Raw genomic sequence first — 15436 nt, forward strand, 5'->3', positions numbered from 1 at the left:
TATCACTGCAATCAAGTTGGACATACCATGAGTAGGTGCCTAAGAAAAGCCTCAAGGTCAACAAGCATATACATGGGTGAAAGAAGGACTCAATTGGTGCAAGAGGAGGACACTCAAAGTGAGACCTCTCCAATTAGAAAAGCAGAGCTAGTGATAGATGGATAAAACTGAATGATGACAAGAAAAATGCTCAAGATACCCCAAGCTCAAGAGCCACCACAGAAGAAAAGTTTGTTTAGGAACACTTGTAAGTCAAATGGGAAAATTTGTAAGGTGATTGTGGATTCAGGTTCCACTGAGAACATTATCTCTGTTTAAATGGTGGAAAAAATCAAACTGAAAAGATTGCCTCACCTCACTCCTTACAAGGAATCATGGCTCAACTAGGGTCAACATGTCTTAGTTGATGAACAAGCATGGGTGGACTTTGAAATTGGTGAGTATTGTTGGTGTAATTAATTATTCATCATGGATATTATCACACCTTACTTAAGTTTACTTAGGAAATGCATTCCATAGTAGTTTGGGTATGAGACACTTGGGTGTTTGTGCCACATTGGGATAGTGTGTGTAGGAGAATTTCCACCTTTTATGGTGTGATCTTGTTGTTACACTCCACATTCAGTGGGTGATCCACCTCATGTGGAATATTATATTGTTTCTCCTACCTACCCACACCTATTTTCTATGTACCCTTGTTTCTTATTGAGCCACATGTCATGTGTGTGTGCTCACATATCCCTAGACTTGCCTATATAAGCATGCTCATCTACATTGTTTGTACAGGCAATCAATCTATATCTTGTGATGATCCAGTTGATCATATTTTGCATCTTGATAGAATATAGTTTATTCCTATCATTTATTTTGTCTCTCTTATTTGTGCTTTCCATTGCCTCTTGATCTTGGCAAAATCTCACATGGTATCAGAGCTGGTCCATGTCTCACATGGTATCAGAGCCATTAGAGTGTCATTGGTTTGCTAATTAAGAGAAATTTGATGCTATTTGGGGTTGCATATTTTGGAGCTTTTTTGTTATAGGTTATTATTGAAGCTTGATGGGTCAAATCTAAAGTCACCATTGGATTGAGGAGGTCCAAGAAAGTTAGTTTTGCCTTTTGTTTCATCCAAATCGGACTTCGCAAGCCAAATCTAGAGGCATTTGAAGTTTGAAGCCGCGACGGAAAGTTTCCAAAAATTATAATTTTGCACGAAATGTTCAAATAGCGATATCTCACTCATTCGGACTCCTTTTTTTGAGAATTTTTTTTTTTTTGGGGGTAGAATTTTGTGTTCTATATAGTGGCGTAGGAGGATTCTAATTTTCAAATACAGGTTTTTCAGAAATCGCGAAATCCCAATTTTTACAACTTTGGAGGCTTCATTTGGGCTCATATGGACTCCTTTTCAGGTGCCATTTTTTTTTAGAGTGCATAATTTTTTGTATACTTTCATAATCTGCCATTTGTTTGCAATGATTTTAAGTAGAAATTTTACATTCATTATTTGGCCATTTTTGGCATATTTGGTACTTGTATTTTGCTTGGATCTCAATTTAGATCACTAGCAGTATTTGTTGAAGTCTCTTATATCTCATTTTGAGAAGTTGTAAAGTTGAAATCAGAAGTCCACTTTGCTATTATTTTCAAGTGCCAACATGATATTTTTATGGGGGGTTAGTTGTTCATTTATATCTCTTGGTGAAATTCCATTCGGAGGCATCTTCATTTGCAGTATTCTACAAAACTTCTTTGTTGGTGGCATCATTTTCATGTTTCCACATTTGAATATTTTATCATGATGTATTCTCTTGCATGAGCAATTTTGTACTCACACTATCATAAAGTGCCACACCTCTTTGTATCTTGTCATTGTTGACATATTTGATGTAATCCTCTTGTACACGTAGATTAGGAATATCTTGTGAGACTTGGTGCATGGCTCCAATTGAGACTTAGATTGTACACCAGTTGAGACTTAGATTGTACACATTTGTGCATGGCTCCCATGAGACTTGGATTGTACCATTATTTCTATTATTTATGAGTATCCAGATGATGCTCATAGTAGGTTGTCTCCATGCCTGATCTTCATTTTGTTGCAGCAAGTGATTCATCGTCATCGACTTGGTACCTGGTTTTGTCACACTTTGACATTATTGGTACAGCATTGGCTCTCTTCCTTCCTTATGGGGACGTATTTTGGTCATCATCATTGGACCATCTTTGTAGGAGATTCGACATTGAGGGGGGGCTTCATGGTCTCTTCTTCTCTCTAATGGGGGGACACAGTTTTGTTCTTCGTATTCATCATTGAGAGCATTGTGTGCTTTCATTATCTCTCTTTTGGGGGAGGGTTTTTTCCATTGGGTTTTTCTCTCTTTCCTCGCTTTGTGGGAGATTGCATTTGTACATGGGTACCTAACATGGCCTAGTAACCAGGAGCCATCTTGCATTGCTTAGTTGCATTGTAGACTTTAGTGCATTCCCCTAAGTTGCACTTAAGAGGGGGTGTTGGTGTAAATAATTATTCATCATGGATATTATCACACCTTACTTAAGTTTACTTAGGAAATGCATTCCATAGTAGTTTGGGTATGAGATATTTGGGTGTTTGTGCCACATTGGGATAGTGTGTGTAGGATAATTTCCACCTTTTATGGTGTGATCTTGTTGTTACACTCCACATTCAGTGGGTGATCCACCTCATGTGGAATATTATATTGTTTCTCCTACCTACCCACACCTATTTCTTACCTACCCTTTTTTCTTATTGAGCCACATGTCATGTTTATGTGCTCACATATCCCTAGCCTTGCCTATATAAGTAGGCTCATCTACATTGTTTGTACAGGAAATCAATCTATATCTTGTGATGATCTAGTTGATCATATTTTGCATCTTGATAGAATACAATTTATTCCTATCATTTATTTTGTCTCTCTTATTTGTGCTTTCCATTGCCTCTTGATCTTGGCAAAATCTCACATGGTATCAAAGCTGGTCCATGTCTCACAAGTATAAAGACAAAATATTATGTGAAATTTTTCCTATGGATGCTTGCCATTTTCTATTGGGTCGTCCATGGCAATATGATGTGAGAGCCAACCATGATGGAGAAAAGAACAATTATTTCATCACCAAGAATGGGAAGAAGTATCAGATGGATCCATTGCCTAATCCAAAGGAAGAAAAGAAAGTAGGATCAAGTGTGATGTTGATGAGAGGTAAAGACTTCCTTAAGGTGTTAAAGCAAGAAGGTCGTCAAGGCCATGCTATAGTGTTGAAGCCTAAAGATGAAGCTAAGGTAGATCCAATGAGTGAAGTGTCTCAAGAGGTGCAAGGTATACTAAAATAGTATGAAGAAGTTATAGGGGATGACATGCCTGATTCTTTTCCTCCAATGAGAGATATAAATCATCAAATGGACTTGATACCAGGGGCAAATCTACCTGACAAAGCTGCCTATAAAATGACACCTAGTCAAAATGAAGAGATCACCAAACAAGTGCAAGAACTCTTAGATAAAGGGTTTATCAAGAAGAGTTTAAGTCCATGTGTTATTCCTACTATGTTAGTGCCCAAAAAAGGAGGAAAATGGAGAATGTGCACTGACTCAAGAGCAATCAATAAGATCACTATAAGGTACCAGTTTCCAATGCCAAGGATTGAGGACCTATTGGACAATCTAGGAGGTGCAAGACACTTCACAAAGGTGGACTTGAAGTCTGGTTATCAGGAGATCAGAATCAGACTTGGAGATGAATGGAAGACAACCTTTAGAACTAATGCAGGCTTATATGAGTGGTTGGTGATGCCTTTTGGTCTCACCAACGCACCTAGTACCTTCTAAAGGCTCATGAATGAAGTTTTAGTTGAGTTCATTGGTAGATTTGTTATTGTGTATCTTGATGACATTTTGATCTTCAGCAGGTCCAAGGAGGAACACCTTAAACATGTGGAGATGGTCTTGAAGAAGTTGAAGGAGGCTCAAATCAAAATCAACCTTGAAAAATGTGAGTTTTTTAGAACAAAGCTAGTTTACTTTGGTTTTGTTATTTCGCAAGGATGTTTAAAGATGGATCCAAGTAAGGTAGAATCAATACTTAATTTGCCTAGCCCTAGGGGCATAAGTGATGTGTTAGAAGTTTTCATGGAATGACATCTTTTTATAGGAAGTTTGTGAGAAACTATAGCCAGGTTTGTGCTCCTATACTCAACACCATTAAAGGAGGGAAAAAGTGTCACTTTAAGTGGACAGAGGAATACAATAAGGGGTTTGAAATGTTCAAAGCTAAGATAGAAGAGCTTCCAACCCTTAGATTGCCCACTTTCAATCAGTTGTTTACAGTAGAATGTGATGCTAGCTAGGGCAATGGTCATCCTATAGCCTTCTTCTCAAAGAAATTAAATGAAGCTAAGCAAAGGTACTCAACATATGACTTAGAGTTGTATGCCATTGTGTAAGCATTGAAGAAGTGGTGTCATTATTTTCTGCCCAAAGAGTTTGTAGTCTTCACTGGTAACCATGCCCTTAGTTTCCTCAATGGGCAAGAGAAGTTGAACCAGAGACACCTAAAGTGGGTTGAATACCTACAATCCTATACCTTCACAATTAAGCACAAGAAAGGTAATACCAACACGGTAGCTGATGCATTAAGTAGGAGAGTCATGACTATGCAGGAGATACAATTGCAAAGTGTGGGTTTGAGTGAGTTAAAAGACCTCTACAAGGATGATAAGGATTTTGAAGAGATATATAGTGTTTGTTTTGATTTCTCTAACACCTCTCATGTCTCTTATTCAAAATATATGATATAGGAGGCCTTTTTGTTGAAAGGGCATCTTCTTTGCATTCCCCAATGTTCCATGAGACAAAATATTATCCAAGAGAAGCATCAAGGAGGTCTAGGAGGTAATTTTTGCATAGATAAGACTTTGGAGAAAGTTGGTAGGTTTTATTATTGGACCAAGTTGGAATCAGAAGTGAGAAGGTTTGTAGAGAAATGTGAAATTTGTCAAAGAGAAAAAGGATCATCAACTAATGCAGGTCTATATCAACCCTTGGTCATACCTCAAAGGCCTTGGGAATGTTTGACCATGGATTTTTTGTTAGGATTGCCTAGAACCCCAAGGGGATTTGATAGTGTGTATGTGGTGGTAGATAGGTTTAGCAAAATAGCACATTTTATACCTTGCAAGAGCACCAATGATGCCACCTATATTGCAGGCCTCTTCTTCAAGGAGATAGTTAGAATTCATGGTTTTCCAATTAGCATTGTTAGTGATAGAGATGTGAAGTTCCTAAGCCACTTTTGGAGGACACTTTGGAGAAAGTTGATTACCAAGTTATCCTTTTCATCTACCTATCATCCTCAATCAGATGGTCAGATAGAGGTAGTGAACAGATCATTGGGTAACTTGGTAAGATGTCTTACAAAACAACATGGGCAGACTTGGGATTTAGTATTCGGTTAGGCAAAATATGCATATAATGACTCAGTGAACCGAAGCACATGTACAAGTACCTTTGAGATAGTGATTGGATTTCATCCTAGGGGCATATTAGAGCTCAGAGATCTTAGTTATATGGAACCTAAGAGTGCACAAGGTGAGAAGTTTGCTGAAGGTATTAAAGAAGTGCATGACAACGTAAGGCAGTCCTTACAACAAAAATTTGAGTAGTATAAGGTGCAAGCTGATAAAAAAAGAAGAAATGTGTGATTTAAAGTTGGACACTTAGTGTTAGCATACCTTAGGAAGGAGAGACTTTCAAAAGGGCAGCCTATCAAGCTCACGATGAAGAAGATTGGACCTCTCAAGGTGGTGCACAAATATGGACAGAATGCATATGAAGTTGAAATCCCTCCCACCTTGGTTATTTCTCCTATCTTCAATGTATGTGATGTTTTTCCATACAAGGGAGAATCATAAAAAAATCAGTTGGACATATCATCACTAGTTAATGAAGATTGGGTGAGGGATTTGCCACCAAGCCAACCAGTCAAGTTGGAGAGTATCTTGGACACCATGGTAGTAAAGAAGACAAGGAAAGGAGTCTACAAGAATTATCTTGTCAAGTGGGAAGGGTTACTTGATTCAGGTGCTATGTGGATGTCATAATCAGATATACTTCAGCATAGAGTGGAGATTGTAAACCTCTTAACTCAAGGGACTTGTGTTCTTTGTCCTAGAGGAGTATGGTGCAGGGCACCTAACACTCCAAACATGCAATTTTGTTTTTCTTCTAAGTTTTTTTTGTTTTATTTTATGATATAAAAATGGACCAACCATTTGGGACTCAATAGAGCCATGGTTGAGTTTTCCAAGTTTTATATTGTGTCATTTGTGTTCAGGATGCTGTCAGCCTTAGACATTGAAATGCTAACATAGATCACAAGAGTAGTACTCTAGATGATTGTTATCATGTAATAGGGGTCTATTTTATTGTGTTTATGTCTTATAGGGTGTTTGAGGACCTTTAGAAGCCTTGGAATTAGAATGAAAAGTTACATCTCAGGAATCAAAAGATGTAAAAAGTTGTTGAGCAACATTTTGCAATTTTTGCAAAAGTTGCATTTTTTGGATGATGGCATTGAAAAGTTGGTTGAACCAACTAAACCATCAACATATATGCCAAAATATACTTCATTTTATGGGTTGGAGAATTGGGAATGCAATAACAAGTTTTTGAGTTGCAAGAAAATCTTGTTTCCTTCACCATTTAACAGTTTTCAAGAGTTTTCATTGCTTTGTATGGTCCAGTATAGACTTGATTGTAGAATCTCATTGCAGGGCATGAGTGTTCATTAAATTTATTTTCCAATAAGTTTTATTTGTAGGACTGGTTGTCTTTAGTTGCAAAGGTAACATCCATTCCTTGTTACTAGGTGTAAAACCCTTGCAAGTAGGGTTTAAGGGCAAAAATGGCTCTAACCTAAGCATTCATTGATGACACCTATTGAAATAAAGTGGAATTATAGGTTAGGGTATGTAAATAGGTTTAGAATAGTTTTTTTTGTTTTGCAAGTCCTTGTGGAGGAGATACAATGAAGCCCTAGGCTCACCACTGGGAGTTGGTGAGTTAGGACAGCAGAAGATGTGCAAATTCCGAGCAAATGTGGATTGGTGGAAGAAAAAAAATCACATGGTTGGAAATACCTCTAAGTTCCCTTCAATAATACTAAATTTTTTTGAGTAAGTTTTTTGACTGGTGAAGGGTTTTGAAACTATCTTTCCAAGTCACCCAGGTAGGCCAAAACCTTTGAAATTAGTGCAGTATAGGAAGCCCTATGTGTACGGTTAACCTAGATGCAATTTTCCAATATTGTTTGTAACTCTAAAAAGGGTACTCAAATCTATAATTTATTTGTGGCCTTGTTTGGGAGATTTTCAAACTAAGTCCTGAAAACTGCCAAGGGAGGGCTAATCCAATTAGGCCTATTTGAGCCCGGTAGAGACAAAGAAAGGCTAGGAAACCATGGTTATGGGTTTGGAGATGCTAAAAGCCTAAAAATACTTCAAAGACACTATGTAGATGAATTTTTAGTCCATTTAATGAGGTTGGAGTGTTGTGATCCTTGCCGGAGTTGTTGGAGCCTAGGAGTGGTGTGTGGAGATTGAGGTAGCAACCTCAATAGGAGGAGTTGATTGTCTAAGACCATTGGCTACACCTTGGAGGAAATAAAAAGTGGTTCAAACCTTGGATGTCTCAATAGAAAAACTCCTACTAAGTTCCATTGGATGGGCTTGAGTAGTTGAAGGGTTGAGGAATACAAGTCAATCAAGAAGGTGAATTGGATCAAGCTCCAAGACTCTCTGCATCAGTTTCACTGAGTACAAGCTTCTTCTGAAGTAAAACAATGAAAGTGAACTCACAAAATGCATCTTCTATGCCAAAAAGAGTTCCAGTTATAGCTCTGCTCTGTACCAGTTCATAAACCCTGAACGCTACTATCAGTATCACCTTCCCTCCAAGAATGTCTTACAAAACATTTATAGATCATTGCGTGATACAACATTCACATACAAATGATCTTCCCATTCCACAATTCTTACCCACAAGTGCTATCCTCACATAACCCTTAATGACTTCATATCTCACATCTATCTCATAATGTCCTAACACACTGACCTATATACCCATACAAACAATATGTTTTATGTCATCTTACAATGCATTACGAAAGATATACAATGTCGGCTTTATACAATAATTACAAAATGATTTTCTAAATAAATCTTCTTTTATGTCAACTTCCCTGAAGTGTTGGATGTCGATGCCGGTACTGGTGTAGCCATGAATGCTCCAAAGCTAGTGTTTGTCTGTAAATGATTCCTATCAAATATTGTTTCCATCAATGGCAACAAAATGAATCCAATGAGTGACAATTTCCAACAACTCCCCACCACCTTCTAACATATAACTCAAGAAGGGTAGTGGGTTGAACAACTCATTTGTGTTTCATATGATTTATGTTCTCCCTGACTACCATCTTCAGAATTTGGAAAACCTCCTTGTTGTTCTTAGTATCTTGTTGAAAGATTATATTATTCCTCTCTTTCCATATTGACCAAGCAAGGAAGGGAAGTATTTGGCTCAAAATATCCTTCACCATTGAATGCTTAAATCTGGATTTATCTCTTCAAACCTTAATAAAAATTTTAATGGTCTGATGAAAACCCTAGTTAACATGTAAATAAAGAAGCCAGTCCCCCTTGACACTGGTTGGTTAAGATTAAATTTTGATGGGTTTTATAAAAGAAATTTAGGTCAGGTGGCTGGGCGTAGAGTCATGAAATATTCAAATGGTAGGGTAGTGTTAGCCTACATGGCTAACTTGGGCATTCACACTTCTAGTGTGGTAAAAGTGATGGTGGATTTCTATGGCATTTCTATCATCACAGACAAGGGATATCAAAATATTATCATCAAAGGTGATTTTAACACTATCATTATGATGCTACAAGGCAAGGCTACACCAAGCTACACTGTGGTGGATCTTATCACCAAGTGCCAAGGTTTCACTGCCATATTTGGCCACATAAGACTTTAATGCACCCTTATTGAAGGTAATAGGAATATGAATAGGTTGGAAAACGTTGGTCCTTTTTGCTCTTAAAATTTGGATGACACAACATGAGTTACTTGAAGATATTCGTGCAATGATTCTTGAAGACATGAATCCAAATGAGACCTAAAGATTGTAAAGTCACCTTTTTCTTTATTACCATGTCCACATTGTACTCGAATAATTTATTGATGTGGACTCACTTTGCTAAATCTAGTGAAAGCTATACTTCTTTCAAAATTGCCTTTAACTATTGTTATCAAAAAGTTACTTTTAGTAATTGCTTTCCAGTACCTATCTCTAGATTCTTTGTGTAAACAGTAGATGGTGATCTTATTCAAACTAATCTAGACAAATACAAAAATTTCAAACAAAATAATTCTCTTTCGAAGAAGGTGGGCGAGGGAAATATGGTGACATATGTTGAAGGAATGAAAGGATTCAACCCTTCTTTGTCTAAGTAGTTTTCCAAATCTTGGGATGAAGAAAAATTCAAAGTGGGAAGTATTATTTTCATGGGGTCTATGGAAATTGTTTCATCTACTATTAATCTTGTGGTGGAAGACACAACCTTCCCAAAGATACGTAAGGGTAATTGCTGGTGGAGGAGCACCTAGTGCATTCATGCCTCCATGAGGCCATTTTGGCATATTTTCTTTGTCATGATGTTTTGAGCTTGGAATAAGGTATTTTAGAATATTTTGTGTTTAGTTGGGTCAAGTTAGTGTCTTAGGAGGTCATTTTGAGTCATATGTAAAAACTTGACCAAAGTTGCTAAAGTTGTCAACGAACTTTTCTTGTAAATGTTGTCCTAACAGACAACTTATGGTTTTTAATTAATTGTAATTAAAAAGGTGGTTTCCAGCCATTGTAAATATGAGAAAAACCTAAAAATAACCTTATTCCATCTACCGAAAGGTTGGTTGTTGAAAATTTTAAGATCAAGCAATAAAATAATCTTTGTTTTCCTACATTTTTCCCTTTTTAGTCATAATGAAACGAATTGTATGGCCACATACAGTCATTTGGTGTTGTAAAACTCACATTGTTTTATATAGGGCTGAATATAATTTATTTTCTAGGTGGTTTGGTTTGATTTCATTAAGTTTTGAAGATTTTATAGCCAATTTACTGAAAACCATGTGAAAACCCTAGGTTTGAGGGTTTGTGCACAGAATCATGAATTTTGGCCCATTTCACTATTGAAAAACTCTCAAACTTGGTAGAATGGAGTGTTTTGGAGTGGTTTAAATTATTTTGGTGTTTTCAAGGTAGGTGGATGGAGTTAGTGCAGATTTTGATCAAGCCCTAGCCTAATATCCCTATGTATTAGGCTCGATAGACTAGATAGAAGGAGGGTTTTGTCAAAAGGTGGTTGGATGATCACCTCAATTTGTGAAAAATGAATATTAAAACCCTATGAGTCTTTTTAGAGGCGCTGGAGTGGAATTTAAAAACTTATAGTCAAAATATCACACACTTGCTTGGGAAAACATGCCTAATTAGGCCTAGTTGTTGCTTTACCAATCCATTATTGAGGGTTATGTTTTAAAGAAGCAAAAGGGGTATCCAAAAGTGCCTTAACAATTTTGGAATGAGATATTTTTCAAAAGATATTAATGACTATCCTGTTTAGGAGGGCTACAAGAATGCAAGCTAGCCAATGAAGGCGAATTCTTAAAATGAAGAACCCTAACACTTTGAGTGGACAAATTTTGTTTTAAATGTCATTATCACCCTATGAAATTATTTTCAAGTGTATGATGGTTTATTTGAACTACTAGTTTCAACTTTGGGTGGTTGAAGCCTTGAACAACCTAAGTTGCCAAGTTGGGACAGTCAAGGAATAAAAACCTTGAACCAAAAAGGACAAATGAATCATTTAGGGTGTAATATGATTCCATTCATGTGAGTTCTCTCCCTGATCTAAATCAATTGGTATTAGAGCATAGGTTTTATTAGTGGAAACCAAGATTGATTGTCATGTTGAAAATAGAATAAAATGCCTCCAAAGGGGAATGCCATTGCAAGGGAAGTAAGTGAGTTGAAGAAAAAGAATGCTGAGGAGATGAAAAAGTTAGAAGAGAGTTTTTATGCAAGGCGTGAATCCATAGAACCAGTTCAAAGGAGAAATAAGGTCACGAGAGATGTAAGTGACCAAGGTGAAGATGAAGATTCCCAAGAGGGGCCAGAAGAGGAGATGAAACTTGAAGACTTGAGGATGGAAAGGCTCTTGAAAGAAGTCAAGGGAGATGGTCACAAGACCAAAGTGGAATTTCCCATTTATGGAGGAAAATTAGATGGTGAGGAACTCCTATATTGGATAGGAATATTGGACAATCATTTTGAGTGTGAAGATGTAGAAGTATCAGAAGGTGAACGTGAAAAAATCAAAATTGAAAGGACATGCTTTGATTTGGTGGGATTTTGTGTAGATGGAAAGGAGGAAGAAAGGAAAGTCTAAGATAACCTCTTGGGATAGGATGATGGAAAAACTCAAGGGGGAAGTTTGTACCAAATGATTACAACATTTAAATGTACAAGAGCTATCGAAATATTAAACAAAAGGAGATGGATGTACAAGAATACACAGAGGAATTATATAAGTTAGGTATAAGGATAGGGCATGAAGAGGATGAAGAAGAGATGGTGACAAGATACATAAATGTGTTGAGGTATAACATCCAAGATGAGTTGAGTCTCACCATGCCTAGGATGGTGGAAGAATGCTACAAGGTAACAGTCAAGGCTGAGGAAAAGATAAAACGGAAACAAGAACATCAAGGTAGAGGTAGAGGGAATAATTTTAGAGATAGAGGAAAATTTGGACGAAGAGGACACTCCTCAAAACCACAAGAAGAGGAAAATAGAATCCAAGAACAAAGTACAAGATAAAGAGGAAACTTTAGAGGGAGAAGGCCAAATGGTGTGGGCAGATTTGGTGGACAAGGGAGAGGGTCAAACACCTTATTAGGTAGATTCTATCAATGTAACCAATTTGGTCATTAAGAATGAAAGTTACTAGAGAAACAACCTTCTACATCACATGGAGGTGAAAGGAGAACACAATTGGTGCATGAAGAAGACAATGAAAGTGTAAATTCCCCATCTCAACATTCTACTCCAGATGTAGGTGAATCCTTGATGATGAAAATGACATTGATCAAAGTTACTACAACAAGAAATCCTCCACAAAAGAAATCTTTGTTCAAAACCACTTGCAAGTCTCAGGGAAAGGTATGTAAGGTTATTGTTGATTTGAGGTCTACCGATAACTTGGTTTCTTTAGAGATGGTAGAAAAGTTGAACATGAAAAGAGTCCCACATCCCACTCCTTACAAGATCTCTTGGTTGAATAAAGGCCAATGAGCCTTGGTGAATGAGAAAACATGGGTATAATTTAACATTGGAGGGTATAAGGATAAAATATTGTGTGATGGGAAAAAGAATAAATATATGATAGATAGGGATGGGACTTCAATCACACTCATACTATTGAAAAATGAAAGCATAAACAAGCAGATTGGTTCTAGTGTGATTCTAGTTGGAAAAAAATAATTCTTGAAAATAATGAAAGAGGAAGGTGGATTGGGATATGCCATTATAATTAGACCTAAATCAATCATGACAACAACCAAGAGTGAAGAGATACCTAATGAGGTTCAAGCCTTGTTGATTAAATACCAATATATTGCAATGGATGAGATCCCTAACTCTTTTCCACCCATGAGAGATGTGATCTATTCACCCAAAGGAATGCCTCAAGTTTCTCAACTAGCTCTTCTGCCAACCGGTTCATAACCAGCTCTGATACCACTTGGTGCAGCCATAATCGGGTAGGTCCTCAAAGAGAACAAACTAGATTATGCAACAATAGTAACACAATAGAAGAAAAATAACACATTGAAAAATAAAAAAATCAGATTTCTACATCATCATATATTCATCATAGATCATCCAATAATCAACCGGTTACATGCAGGCTAACAAGCCAGAATATAACAGGTAACCAACTGGTTACATGCAAGCCAGAATACAATCCATTTGGATATCCAAGAGACAACCAAATTATCAATCCCATAACTAGGAACTCATAAACCTCTAACTACCTCCTAAGGATCTCATATAATAATATTTATACCCTCTGGAACATATCTGGGCTGACCACAAAAGATTACTTTTACCAAGATAGGAAAATGAAACGTGTAAATAGGTCAGCCCCAAGAATGAAAGGAAATTACTCTAGAAAAGAACAACCAAGGAGTGCAGATCAACAAGAAGGTTAGCCAAGCACTCAGGATCATCAAGCAAGACCCTAAATAGATCCACATGCCAAGAGATCACTCTGCACGAAAAGAAATCAACAATTATCCATTAAGCTCAAAAATTGCTTCGGGAACCAGAATAGTCAAACCGGAAGCTACGTCTCACCGATAAAGAACCCAAATGGACTGAGAATCTAGAATTAAGCATAAGAACACACCTGGAAACCAAAAATTTGATCCACAATGAAAAGCAACCAACTACCGGAAGAACACAAAAAAAAACTGAAAGGAAATATTTTTGGTTGATGCAAGATCGCTCATAGATTGGGGATGCCTATGCATCAGACACCCTAGGTAGAAAGAGATGTTCCATGAGAGGCAACTCATAAACATCTAAAAGGACTTGAGATATAGACTTCATGCTCATTTATGATCCAAACATCTTCTTTATCCGCAAACCTCTTTCTTAGCTCATCTAGATCCTCAACCAAATTCTATAACTCCCGACATTCTTTATTTCTTTTACCTTGCTTGAGACCTGCATACTATCTCTGACTAATGCTCCCTTTCTTTTGCAACTCTAATTTATTTCCACCACAAGACTTCATCTAGTTTGCCACCATAACCTTACTACCATCCGGTTTCTTCTTACTATCAGACTTATCTATCAAACCCTTATGTAATTCCATGCCACCCTCTGGTATAACCTCAATGACAGGTTTCTCCTTACTACAACTCTTTTCAAGACTTAGATTCCTTACTTCCTTCTCTTTCTCCTTCAAAGAATCCAATGTGAACTTTTGCCCATCCTTCTTAACATTGATTAGGTTTCTTCTACAGTCATGGATAGCTCCTCTATCAAAATTCCAAAGTCTTCCCAGGGTAAGTGCACAAAGATGGTGGTAAAAAAGGGGGGGTATAAGTGGACACGTTTTTTTAAAAATTAGGTGAACTTGGACTTGGAGGCAAAATTTGAAAGTCATCCACTCAAGATATGAAGATATTTAAAGAATAATTATTGCAGTACTCTGAATCTAGTTTCTAAACTACTAAACTTTTTCAAAATTTAATAAGATTAAGCGGGTCAAATCCTTCACACACAAAAAATAGACCCTGATTTAAAAAAAAAACATAACATAGTGTTTGACGTGCGCATAAAAAAAGTCATAGTTAGATTTAGTATTTTGACAAATCCTTTGGCAGAAAAATAGTTAGGAGTGAGTGCTAGAAGATGTGTATATTTTTGTAAATTTTTGTTGAGTGTTTTTTTTAATGAATTTTCCAATCAAGCACATCCTGAAAATTAGGTGCTTGTTCATGCACGAAGCATAAGTTGCACTAAAAAAAATCAAAATTACAAATTTTTTTAATTGTAAAGAATCAAGTGCACTACAATAATATATAAATTTTTTTAAATTTGGAAAATAGATCAAAAGTTATTAAAAAAATGGTGCATGTATGTCTGTGAGAACTATGGAGACACTAGCAAAAGAAATTCAATAATAATATGTTATTGTTGTTCAAATTTAAAAAAATCATATGGTTAGAAAGCTCAGAAGATGGGTGAAAATATGGTATAAATTTTAGAAATACCCACTTGATGAAGTGTAAAATTGATGATGACAAAGTCAGGAAACCAAGTTGATTAAATAAAACACGTCAAAAAGGAGGGAAATGGAGGGAACTCAAACTTCCAAACCATAGCTTTGTCATCCAGGTCTATTTCCAAGCCTAAGTAGTCAAAAGAGTGTATGGGGTACCTATGGTATAAAAAGTGCATATTCGGTACTTAAATAGTGTAAGGATCCCATACACTCTATCTTTACTATAGACAGCGCATACATGCTACTTTTATTTAAAATTTGGGAGTGTGTATAATATGATATTGTATATATAATATGTGTATATACATATAATATATAATTTATATATAATATATAATATTTATAGATATATGTCTATAATAACATATAATATATTAAGGTACAACCTAAGTTGGCCTAGTGGTGGAGAGCTTGTTCACTTGAAAGAGAGATCACAAGTTCAAATCCCACAAGGGGTAGGGTACATACACCTTATCAGCTTCGGCCCATTACCCAT

This window comes from Cryptomeria japonica, chromosome 5 (assembly GCF_030272615.1).
Source record: "Cryptomeria japonica chromosome 5, Sugi_1.0, whole genome shotgun sequence".
Lineage (NCBI taxonomy): Eukaryota > Viridiplantae > Streptophyta > Pinopsida > Cupressales > Cupressaceae > Cryptomeria > Cryptomeria japonica.